Source organism: Panicum hallii, chromosome 9 (genome assembly GCF_002211085.1).
Source record: "Panicum hallii strain FIL2 chromosome 9, PHallii_v3.1, whole genome shotgun sequence".
NCBI classification, from domain to species: domain Eukaryota; kingdom Viridiplantae; phylum Streptophyta; class Magnoliopsida; order Poales; family Poaceae; genus Panicum; species Panicum hallii.
Genome location: NC_038050.1, coordinates 34,582,275 through 34,596,089, shown reverse-complemented (window position 1 = coordinate 34,596,089; position 13,815 = coordinate 34,582,275).

Here is a 13,815-nt window from a genome sequence, read left to right as displayed (position 1 = left end):
CGATCTAAATGGTGCATATGACACACTGCAATTTCCATGATGCTGACCAAATGATGCATACACCATGATGCAAGGATGATGATACTTGCAATGTATGCACGTATGAAATGCATGAAGCATGATGCATACCCTCATGAGTTGATGGCGCACATGATTCGCGCTTTACAACCGTTCTTTCGTAACGAACACCTGGGTAGGTCTATATCCTTGGGCGAGGATCAAAAGTTAGGACACTAGTAAGGTTGCACAAGAAGAGTTTGCAGTGGGGTTACGTCACATATACCTAATCACCAGTGCGCTCCTAATGGCTTAATCATGTGACTGCAGTGCACATGAGGCCTTAGTTTCCGACACGGCATCATGGTCATGTGATTAAACACCACCACAAAAGAGGAATAGCAACCCTATAGTGCCAACAGCAGCAAGAAAGATTTAGGAAACCGAAGACAACCTAAAGTTGTACTGGAGGCGTACCCGTTAGTTAGTCTACGGATTTTCAATGACGATGCAACACCATGCACTGACCAAAGATGGTATGTGTTATGATGCATGACTTTTACCGAGAGAACTATATTCAAGAAGTAATTATTGTCATACATCTTTTTAATTTATTCCAAATCATCTGAGCAAAAATCGAAGGTGCAACTTTCCGATGTTGTAACCAGAATAGCCAACAATATATGGTACAACATCAAGAGAGGATAGATGAATCATTGATGAATGATGGATTGAAGGGTTTACTGACAATTATCAAGGTTTAACTATCAAAGGAAAAGCTTAGTGCTTCTGCCGAAACAGATTCAAAGCATGATCAAGGGTTTGATTTGGTTGTCAAGCGAAGATCGGCGATAAGGTTCAAACATGACCCAATCCACTTGATTCACTAAAGACATTCTCAACTCTAAGTTAGCCTAGTAGATTACGTTGGCTCCTACAACACAAAGTCTAGACGGGCATTCAGATACAAGCAAGATATTTTAGTACAACAACGTAACAAGCAAGGCAATCAAATCAATCTAAGATGACATGATGCATGCACGTACTACACGTCCTCACAAACAAAAATAACTGCCAAGTAACCTTGGTCTTACGTGGTTAATTACGGTGGCATCATATAGATACGTCTCTCCCTATAATATCTAGTCGACAGATCCTAACCGTTCAGAACCTATCGAATCGTGATTAGCATACCTGCAGAAAACCATAATATATATCCAATGAACCTTTCATGCCAGCATGTCATGAAAGCGTTCCCAAACATTACTGTTCACTATAGAAACAGCATCTGTACAATTACCGCCGTACAGACAACATTAACATACGTTATCGAGATAACGTATTCACGGGGGTACCGCAAAAATTGCGGGGGTATGAACTGCGATCGCCATACCCTGCGCCAAACCATATACTCCCAATGTAGTCAACCGAAGTTGGTACATTGGCAGCATCTCAAGTAGGCCACTGCTTGAGAAACAGCGTTCGGTTCGCATCACCGACGGGAAGACTAACTCCCCAGTTAGCTGAGGATCCTTACCTTCTTACCTTACCAACGAAGGTGTCGTTACAGAATGTAAAGTTGGGTTGTGCATAAATTTAAGGTTTAACAAAAAGTAGTGCTGGAAGTCAGAGTTATATACATATACTATAGCCACCTATACTTCCCATATTAAAATTACCCTAGGGCTTTACGTACTAAGCACAATCCTTAACGAATCCAACGCGGCTTTGCCAAACATTTTGTTGGTCAAACTTTTATACTGAAAGCATTTTTAAGATAAAATGTATCTCCAGAGTAACCTTATAGCTCTGATACCAGCTGTGGCAGAACCAACCTGAATTATACCGGATCAAGTACGTGAGTCCACCCCGAGGGCTCCAACGTGCTTCAAACGGTATGATCCCTTGGCCTGTCGGGTAACGTCCCGATAAACCACCGATACACAGGATCAAATAAGGTTACCTCACACGAAGGTGAGTCCAGAGATACAGTCACCATCATATTTTACATCACAGGGAAATTATTTTACACAAGTTTCCACAAGTAATACAAAGTTCCACATTTAGCAAAGTTATTACAAAGTTTGCAGAAACAGCAAAGGTTCAAACTAGGAGTCATTATTACAAACCAGTTGTAAAGTTCAAGTTCTAGCAGCGGAATTTAAAGTACGATAACTATACTCGTCGCCAATAAGAACGTCATGCTAAGCCATGGCATAACATCACTCGTTATGATCAGGGTTGACCGGGGACGGGTCCCATTCCACGGACCAACCATCAGGCAAAGCATAGGGCCAAGGCGTGGGGAGAGTAGGGTCTTCAGGAATATTACCTGAAACAAAACATAAAGCAAGGCTGAGTATTCTAATACTCAGCAAGACTTACCCGGTATTGGGTATACTTAGCCCATAACTAGACCATGCAGGCTTTGCAAAAGATTCAGGGTTTAGCTTTTGCTGAAAAGCAATAAAGAGTAGGTCCTTATTTTATATTTTAGCTTTCAAGTTCTAGTTCATTTAACCATTCTAGGTAAGCACCTACAACTACTCAAGCAAGATAGAGTCTTTAAAGCATACATCAGCATTACTTATGAATAACATTGCTCTTGTTACTCTATGTGGTAAAAGAGTTAAGCAGTCTCAATCTTCGTGAGAAGCGGACGATTCTGAATCGAATTTCAAACCTTGCAAGGTAAACCTAACTCACATGCTTGGAACACCAACAGGTCGTTCCGAAGCAACCGTTTGCCTTTCATTCCGGGTCATGGAACAATGCCACCACAAGCGACTGCTGGACCATACGCACATCCAATGTGCAGGACATACGTCTGTAGCGCGACTACATGACCGTATTCCTGTCTGCTCTGCAGAATGTATTCTCACAGTCGGTGCGTGTAAACATAAAATAAAAGTCGAGTGGTGGGAGACGAGTCCACTTGCCGGGCCGATTGGTTACTAGGCTTACCGCTTACCATATTTCGCGGCATGTGGCTAGTACTTTCAAACGCTTAACTGCCACTACCACACACTGCGACCTTATCCAAATTCATCAACACAGACGGGGTATCACTTCCTTCCATGAATTTTACACATAACCCCGTCCGTCATCCTTATAGTGATTGCAGGAATGAAGATAATCAATTCCTATATCGCGCGAGTGACAGGAAATCACCCGACTTTTACCGGTCCTATTAGCAGAGCATCTATGCGATAAGGACCCAGGTACAATACATTGGTTCCTAGGATTTATGCATCTAGGGTTCCATTCCAATTCCTAGACTTAATGCAAGATATAATATATACATATAGGATTGCATAAATGTAATAATTTGAAATAGTGGGTTATGCACCGGGGCTTGCCTTTACTGGTGGGGCTGGAGTCAGGGATGTTAGTATTATTATCTTCCGAACTTTGGTTCGGGGCTTCGGATAATCCCTTGGTGACGTTCCTTTGGTCTTTAGAAACATCCTCTGCAGACTCCTGGGAGATCTTGTAGGTACCGCTTGCGAAAGTAGTCATATCTACATGCAATGCAACATTACATTCAAAGTGTGCACATGAAACTATTTTACCTTACGATAAAGTTGCAATCCAACACTCATTTAACATACTACTCATATAACGATCAAAAAGATCAGAAACTAATTTGGGTAGAGCTTTAGTTGGACAACTGATTAAAATTGGCTATTTGTTAAAGGTTACAACAGAGTCTATTGGAAACAACAGGGTTCAGCCGATGGAATCGGCAAAGGAGGGAGCTGTCTACTTTGCCTTAGGAAATCGGCTGATTTCCGTTTAAAAGAGAAATCAGCAGGAGTGGTCTCTGGGTATGATCAAAGGGGATTAACCGATTTGGGGTTTACCTGAGGTCAAACCGGCTGATATGGAGGGGAACGTTGAAGGTACAATACTTCAAGGACAGAAATCTCTGGCGAGTCTGTGCGACCCTCAGGTTCTCGCGCACCTGCTGCACCAGCTGTTCGGCCTCCTCAACAGTATCCGGACCAAATACGTGCCTCTCGCCAATCAGATCCCAATACAGCGGAGTCCTGCACTTCCGACCATACAGAGCCTCGAAAGGGGATTTCTTCAGACTGGCCTGATAACTATTGTTATACAAGAACTCCGCATACGGCAGGCATTTATCCCAGCTGGTACCATACTAAATAGCACAGGCTCGAAGCATATCCTCCAACACTTGGTTGGTTCTTTCTGTCTGCCCATCCGTCTAAGGATGATAAGCGGTACTGAAGCGTAGCTTTGTATCCAACGAATCATGCAACTGCTCCCAGAACCGCGAAGTGAACTGAGATCCTCGATCAGATATGATCTTCTTTGGAACACCATGCAGACAGACAATCCTAGAGATGTACAACTCTGCGAGTCTAGTGCTAGAGTAAGTAGTGTTCACCGGAATGAAGTGAGCAACCTTCGTCAACCGATCCACTACTACCCATATAGAGTTGTACCCTTTCTGAGTACGAGGCAAGCCAACGATGAAGTCCATAGTGATCTCCTCCCATTTCCACTCTGGAATCTTCAATGGCTGCAATAGACCTGCTGGCCTCTGATGCTCTGCCTTGACACGCTGACAAGTGTCGCAGATAGCCACGTACTCCGCAACAGAGCGCTTCATTCCATACCACCAAAATCATTCCTTGAGATCATAATACATCTTCATGCTCCCTGGATGAATAGAATACGCTGTGTCATGAGCTTCACTCAAGATCAGCTTCCTGAGATTCGCTACATCCGTCACACATATCCGACCCTTGTACCACAAGGTACCCTGATCATCCTCTCTGAAATGAGGTGCCTTTCCAATCTTGAGCAGTTCACGGATTTCCTGTAGCTTCTTATCTTCTTTCTGATGCTGCCTGATCTCTGCCTCTAGAGTGGGTTCTGCCTCGAATGATGTTCCCAAGGTGTGATGCAAGAAACCCAGACTCAACTGCTCAAACTCCTCGCATATCTCCTGAGGCATCTGAAAAGCCACGGCCATGTTAACATAGCTCTTCCTGCTCAGAGCATCTGCTACAACATTGGCCTTGCCCGGATGATAGTGAATCTCCAGGTCATAATCCTTGACTAACTCTAGCCATCTTCTCTGCCGCATGTTCAGCTCACTCTGAGTGAAAATGTACTTGAGGCTCTTGTGATCGGTGTAAATGTCACACCTTTGCCCAAACAAGTAATGCCTCCATATCTTCAGAGCATGCACAACCGCGGCCAACTCCAGATCATGAGTGGGATAATTCAGCTCGTGCCGGCGCAACTGCCGCGAAGCATAAGCTATCACTCTGCCTTCCTGCATCAAGACGCCGTAGTCAACCTCTTCTTCAGCTCCTCGAAGGCATTCTGATGCTCATCAGTCCAAGAGAAATCCGCTCCCTTCTCTAGCAAGGAAGTCAAAGGCTTCGCAATCTTGGAGAAATTCTCAATGAACCTCCGATAATAACCTCCTAAGCCCAGAAAAGAGCGGACTTCCTTCACTGTCTGCGGTACAACCCAGTCAAGCACATCCTTCACCTTTCCGGGGTCCATAGCAATACCTCCCTTGGAGATAACATGACCGAGGAATGGCACCTCGTCAATTCAGAACTCGCACTTGCTGAGCTTGGCGTACAGCTTGTGCTCTCTGAGCCTCTGCAACACAAGCCTCAGATGTTTCTCATGCTCTGCTTCTGACTTGGAATATATCAGGATATCATCAATGAATATCACCATAAAAGTGTCCAGATAATCCATGAAAACCTTGTTCATCAGATGCATGAAGAAAGCCGGAGCATTGGTCAAGCCAAAGGACATGACCGTATACTCGTATAGCCCATACTTGCAGGTGAATGCCGTCTTCTGGATATCCCCAGGACGAATCTTCAGCTGGTGATAACCTGAACGCAGATCAATCTTCGAGAATACACAAGCACCCTGAAGCTGATCAAAAAGATCCTCGATGCAAGGCAATGGATGCTTGTTCTTGATGGTGACTACATTCAGATCCCGATAATCGACGAACATTCTTTTTGCACCATCCTTCTTCTCCACGAGCAAAACAGGAAAGGCCCAAGGAGAGAAACTGCGACGGATATAGCCCTTGGCTAGCAACTCGTCGATGGTCTTCTTAACTTCCTCATGCTCAACGGGTGCCATACGATAGGGCCGCTTAGCAATAGGAGCTGTGCCAGGCAAGAGATCAATAGAAAACTCAATGTCGCGATCAGGCGGCATACCTGGCAATTCATCCGGGAAGACATCCGGGAATTCAGACACCACACGAATACCATCCGTGGGTCTAGCCTCCATCTGATAAAGAAATCCAGAAGGCTCTGTGGCACCAACAGTAACCTCCCGACCATCCGGTGCTGATAGAAGAACCGTCCTCTGAGCACAATCTATCCGGACTCCCCACTTAGCAAGAGTCTCCATCCCGAGGATCACATAATACCCTTGGTGTCTAGCACCATCAGATTAGCACTGAACTCTACCCCCCTTATGGCCACACTGACTCTGGGACAGAAGACATGGGACCTCAACTGCCCTCCCGGTGAAGATACTAACATGCACCTCCTTAATGTGCTAGTAGGAATACCATGATGCTCAACAAAAGACTGAGTGATGAAAGAATGCGTAGCACCAGTATCAAAAAGCACTGTAGCAGGATGAGTGTTGACCATAAACGTACCAATGACCACGTTAGGAGCCTTGGCCGCTGACTCGGCCGTCACGTGGTTCACCCTGCCCTAAGCTGGGGCCTTGGGCGGTGCCGCACGCCCTTGCTGTCCTGACTGTGCCTTCCGGGGATAGACGTTGGCGTAGTGCCCCGGCTCGCCACAGTAAAAACACACTCGAGGGAGTGCTGGAGCCTGCTGCCCGACAGGAGGAGTGGGCAATCCCTGCCTCGGGGCTGGTGGAGCCGGAGGCGCTGGAAGCCTCTGACCGTGTCCTGCCTGCTGCTGAGGACGGGGAGAAAACTGCTGCCGATGCTGGTACTGCTAGGGCGGCCTCTGCTGCTGCTGCTGCGGATGCTGATATCAGGGACGAGTGTTACTGCCCGACGAGGATGGAGCCATCTTCCTCTTCTTATCCTCAATCTCCCGGCGCTTACGCTCGGTGTTGAGGGCAGCATCAACCAGTTGGTTGAAGTTGTCGAAGCGGTGGTTCAGCAGTGCATACTGGATGTGATCATCCAGTCCCTCCTTGAAATACTCCTGCTTATCGCTATCACGGGCGACGTCAGCAGGGGCATAACGGGCAAGCTGAAGGAAACGGTCACGGTACTCCGTCACCGTCATCGATCCCTGAAATAATGAACACAGATAACAAGGATAGAAATTGCTCAATATGCCAGGCTTACGGAAGAGATCAAGGATAGATCGAAGCTCGAAAGAAATTGTAGGGAATCCATTCAATTTTACCTGCTTAAGGGCACGGAACTCCTTCTGCTTCATCTTCATGATCCCCTCAGGAATATGGTGGCTCCTGAAGTGCTCACAGAACTGGACCCAGGTGAGAGAGTCGCGGTCCTGACCCGGGTAGGACTCCCACCAGTCAAGAGTGGAGCCTCGCAGCTACCCTGCAGCATATAGAACACTCTCCCGGTCGTCGCACTGCGCAACAACCAACTGGCGCTCCACCGAATGAAGCCAGTCGTCCGCCTGGAGTGGATCCGTGGCGTGAAAGAAGGTCGGAGGATGACCCCTCAGGAAATCCGCACGCCGGTCACGGGGCTGGGGCAGCGGAGGAGGCGGTGGCTGAGCATGGATCTGCTGCAGAGCCTGAACGGTATTGTTCAGGGTCGCCATCATCTGCATCTGGAGCTGAAAGAACTGCTCCGGGGTCAGCGGTGGTGGCATCGGCAACGGCTGACCAGTACCCTGGTTGTTCTGCTCCTGCTGGTCAGAAACGGAACCGGTGCGCCTGGTGTTCACCATCTGATTGCAACAAACGAATTTTATGAGAACGAGATATTGTGCATGTGACACCCTAGGTGTCAAATTGTACCATAATAGGTATGAAATGTAATGCATGTGTTGAAATGTATAAGGTTGGATGTATTTGTAGAAATAAGACCTTATGTGTAATTTTATGTAAATATGAGTCCTTTTGTGCAAGATACATGAGTTGCAAAAGTAACCTTCAAAGTTTACTACGGGTTTATATGTAAAAATGTTAGTCATCATGACAGTTTTGAAAACTTGCATGTAAGTCCAAAAGTATGTGAAATTTACTTTGGGAAGGACAAAACCCTTATAAAGTTCAAATTTAGTCCAAGTTATCAAAATAAATATGTATACTTTGAGTTTTCGAATTCAAACCCTAAAGCAATGTTGTAGAGCTTGAAAAGTTACACATTTTCTATTTTGGTTATTTTTCCATTAGAACCCTGTAACAGTGGGAAATTTAGCTTTACTTTCAGGCCCTTGAAGTTTTTGTAATTTGCAATCAAGTCCTTGGCGCCCCTCCACCTTTCTTCTTCCTCTGGCAATCCTTCTGCTCCCCTGTTCTCTGCGCTACCGCTGCTGTTTCTCGAATTCCGGCTGGCCAGTGCTGCCCCCCTGCTCCTCTGCTCATCCACGCGCCGCCTTATCTCCTCCCCAACCCTATCCCTCGGTTTCCTCGCCTACTCCCGTGCTGCCACGCGCACAGCACCGCCGCCCGCTCTGCCGTGATCCCGCCGCCGTGGCGCCCGGCTGTGCACCGTTCTTCCCCCTTCTCCTCTCTATAAGTAGCTGCCCCGGGACCTCCTGAAGCTGGTTCTTTACCCCCTGGCGTCTCTCTCTCTCTCACCGTAGCTCTGCTCCTAACACCACCACACCGCCGCCGCCACCATCTTCGGAGAACTTCGGTCACTCGTTGACCCGCCGCCCTGTCTCCCCTCCACCCCCAAAGACCCCTCAAACAGCTTCCCTAGTCTCCACTGAATCTCCCTCGCCCAGCCCCTTCCTCCCCTGAATGCCGGAGCGCCGCCGTCGCAGTTGGTCCCCGCCGCCGCTACTGTCTCCAGTGGGCCGACCGCTACGAGCCACCCCGAGCCCGTCCAAGACCACCAATAGGTAGCCCGAGCTTCCCTTGTGCTCTCCCTCTCCATGCCCCTCACCGTCGGTGTACCCCATGGCCGGAATTTGGCCGGAATCAAGCTTCCACAGCCGGCCATGGTCCTTGGACCCAATTGCTTGGGTTAATTTCTTTCTAAGGGGTTTTTTGTAAAAACAAGGGACTGATCTGTAAAAGGAATGTCTCAACTCTAGTTTCAAAATGCTGACTTTGTAAAAATCATATAAAATTCATAAAAATGCCAAACAAGTTTTGTTTCAATCCTTGAGTGATTTTCTACAAGTTTTGTGTAGTAACCATAAGCCATGTGTGTGAATTTTCTGAGTTAATTTAAACATTAGGGAAGGAGTGTTTTATTTAAATCTCATGTTCCCTAGCTATGTTGTAGCTAATTTTTTGAAATATAGCTTGTGTACCTCTTGTTTAGCCTTGTGTAAAATCTTCAAGTCTTTTTCTGCTTTTTAGCTATGAAATTTCAGTGCCTTTGTGTTGTATTAATAAAAATGTTTAGATCTTATTTAAGGATGCTTCTGAAAGTGTTTGTATCTGAATGTTATACCTTAGCCTCCTTGTTGTATGTGTAATCTATGGTAAAAGTATTAAGAATAATAGTAGGCTATAAATCGAGTTATGGATTTATGCCTGTTTTCAAAGATAGTTCTTTTATCCTAGTTCTTATTGTTGAAAAATTATGGGAATATTTTGAAGTGTTTCCCTTGAATAGAGTAAAATGTTACCAAAATTACAGAACAAGATCTTATGTTGATCCACAGTTATAAATAGATCTTAATCATTTAATGCTGTTCTTGTTTATTTTTGTGACAAAGTTTCTGTAAGAGTAAAATCTTGATAAACTAACAATAGCTTAGAAATAGCTTTATATGTAACTAATAAAAGTTTCAACCTGGTAGTTTGTTCTGTAAAAATAAAACATTTTCTAGGTGTTAACTATTTAAAATACTTCTTCAGGTTTATTTACTGCATAAAATGTTCTGAAACTTTTAAGGTAATTTTGATTTTTTTTTGTTCTGCCTACCATAATTTTTGTAGCATCGGATCTTAATCTTAAGATCAGATGCTTGTAAACCCTATCTATTAGGTTGAAATAAAACCAACCCTAGCTGTTTAATGAAACTAAACACGCTGTTTAGTGTAGTTAATTAGGTTAGTTTATACTCGATAAATGAATGCCTAGTAGAAGAGTGAATGATATGTTTGTTTAAGTGAACTATGTTTTCTTTGGATTGCAACTTTATCGTGAAGTGAAACAAAAGTGAATGCATCCATTGAATCACAATCTTGCATATCATGTAGACTCGATCGCTCTCGCCGACGGAGACTACCAGCTAATCCCGGATACAGAAGGAAGTTGGTCTGAAGACCCCAGGAACTTCATCGCGAAATTCTCTGAAGGCCCGAACCAAAGTTCGGACGCTATTAACTTGACTGACCCCAGCCCCTCCAATAAAGACAAGCCCCGGACATAACCCACTATTTTAATTACATTGCAATCTATATCTATTTACGTATTTTATGCATTAAGTTCTTAGGAATTGCTTGAAACCCTAGTTGCATTCTCCTAGGAACCAATGTGATGGGTACTAGCACTTGAGTCCGACTAGCTGCTATGCTAATAGGACCGGTAGAAGTCGGGTGATTTCCTGTCACTCGCGCGATATAGGGGTTGTAATGTTTAAATTCCTGTTATCACTATAAGGATGACGGACGGGAGTTTTATGAGGTATCATGGTTGAGGTGATACCCTGTCTGTGTTGTTGAAAGTGATAAGGTCACGGTGTGTGCCGATCGGGGTTAAGCGTTTGAAAGTACTAACCACATGCCGCGAAATATGGTAAGCGGTAAGCCTAGTAGCCAATCGGCCCGAGGAGTGGACATACCTCCCATCACTCGTCTTGCTTCTTCTGGTTTCTTATGTTCGACGTGTGGGAATACGTGTTGCAAGGGCAACCAGGAGTACGGGTTTTGTAGTTGCGCTACAGACGTATGTCCTGCACACATTGGGTGTGCGTATGGTCCTGCAGTCGCTTGTGGTGGCTCTGATCCACGAGTCGGAATGAAAGGTAAACGGTTGCTTCGGAACGCCCCTTTGGTGTTCCAAGCGTGTGAGTTAGGTTTACCTTGCAAGGTTAAATTCGATTCAGAATCGTCCGCCTCTCACGATGTTTGAGACTACTTAATCCCTTTATCACACAGAGTAACAAGAGCAACTATATGATGAGTAATATTGATGGTTGAGATAAAGAGCTCTATCTTGCTTGCTTAGTTATAAGTGCTTATCTAGAATGGATAATCACATAGAACTTGAAAGCTAAAACTTGAAAATAAGGATCTATTCTTAGTTGCTTTTCAGCTGAAGCTAAACCCAGAACCCTTACAAGCCTTCATAAGTTTAGTTATGGGCTAAAGTATACCCAATCCCGGTTAAGCCTTGCCGAGTATTAGTATACTCAGCCTTGCTAGTTATATGTTTTGCCGGTAATGTCTTGAAGACCCTACTCTTCCCTTACCTTGGCCCTGTGCTCTTTCAGAAGGTTGGTCCGTGGAATGGGATCCGTCCCCGGCCAGCACTGGTGATATCGAGTGATGTTGTGCTCGGGCTTAGCATGACATCCGTCTTGACGACGTGTTGTAATCATCGCGTATGTTTTCCGCTGCTAAAAACCATAGCTTACAGTTTGTAATGTCTTTTCTAAATTTAGAACTTCGTACTCCTTTTGGGAAACTCTTGTAATGTAAATCCCTGTGATGTAAAAATGTGATGGTGATTGTATCTCTGGACTCACCTTCGTGTGAGGTAACCTTATTTGATCCTGTGTATCGGTGGTTTATCGGGACGTTACCCGACAGGCCAAGGGATTATACCGTTTGAAGCACGTTGGAGCCCTCGGGAGTGGACTCGCGTACTTGAGCCGGTATAATTTAGATTGGTTCTGCCACAGCTGGTATCCGAGCTATAAGGTTACCCCGGAGATATATTTTACCTTAAAAATGCTTTCAGTATAAAAGTTTGACCACCAAAATGTTTGGCAAAACTACGTTGGTTTCGTTAAGGATCGTGCTTAGTACGTAAAGCCCTAGGGTAATGTTTATGAGGGAAATAGAGGTGGCTATATATATATAACCCTAACTACCAGCATTACTTTTCTGTTAAAACTTAAATTCATGTACAACCCAACTTTACTTTTTGTAACGACATCTTCGATGGTGAGGTAAGGAGGTAAGGATCCTCAGCCAACTGAGGGAGCTTGGCCTTTCCGTCGGTGATGCGAACCGAACGCTGTTTCTCAAGTAGTGGCCTACTTAAGATGCTGCCAATGTACCAACTTCGGTTGACTACATTGGGAGTATATGGTTAGGCACAGGGTATGAACAGCAGTACCCCCACATTTTGCGGTACCCCTGTGAACACGTTGTTTCGATAACGTATGCTAACGTTGTCTGTACAGTGGTAATTGTACAGATGCTGTTTCTATAGTGAACAGTAATGAATGGGAACGCTTTCATGACATGCTGGCATGAAAGGTTCATTGGATATATGTATTGTGGTTTCTACAGGTACACTAACCACGATTACGAAACTAGGACGGATAGGGTTTATCGACTAGTTAATAGTTAGAGACGTATGTATAATGCCACCGAAGTTAACCACGTAAGTCCAAAGATATTTGGCAGTTATTTTGGATTGTGAGGACAAGTAGAACGTGCATGTAAAACTCATCATCAAATACAATGTGTGTTTTGGTTCTTTTAAGGATATGTGGTAGGTTGTTAATCTCTGGTGTGGTTAACGGGATTCTTGTGGTAGTGTTGGACAAGTATCTAAGTATCTTTCTGATTTCTAGCCCTTGCTGCTGTCAGAATCAGATGTCTCGTTCCATTTACCTTGTAAGTTTTTCAGCAGGGTAAATAAATTTTATCATCTGAATTTTTGTCTCAGATGGTTGGAGCCACACGTGGAACCCCGGAAGGTTTCTGGGCAGATCAATCCAGCAATTCCCAACAACCATCCCTATCACTTTCACATCTAGCCGAGGTTATGGCTTGGCAAACTGAACTTCTCAACCTATTGGTACAAGTACAGCAGAATCAACAACACCAGCAGTCACGAGGTTGTGATGAACCTCTGGTGGCAACCTATCAAGATTTCCTCAGTACTCAGCCCCCGCTGTTCAGCAAAGCGGAGGAGCCCTTGGATGCCGATGCTTGGTTCCGCACCATTGAATCTAAGTTTGCTCTTCTTACGATTCCATGTGCGGACTCCAACAAGGCTCATTTTGCCGCCCAACAATTACGCGGAGCTGCCCGTATTTGGTGGGATATTTTTTGTGCTATGCAAACTGATGGCTACGCTATCTCCTGGGAATAATTCCGTGATGCCTTCAGAGCACATCATATACCTGAAGGGCTGATGGAGCGGAAACTGAATGAGTTCTTGGCACTTACTCAAGGCACCCGCACCGTACTGCAGTATGCACAGGCTTTTAATCACCTGTGTCAGTATGCGGGCTACCATGCTGATAATGATGCCAAGAAGCAAGATCGTTTTCATCGAGGTTTGAATACTAAGCTCAAAGAACATCTGAATCTTATTAAGGCGAATACTTTCAGCGAGCTGGTCAACATGGCACTGACTCAGGAGGATTGTATTACGGTACATCGTGCCGAAAAGAAGCAAAGGATTTCCACTGGACCCGCGGGCGTTCAACCCTCGCAGTATCAGATTATTCAGGATGCACTGCCTAG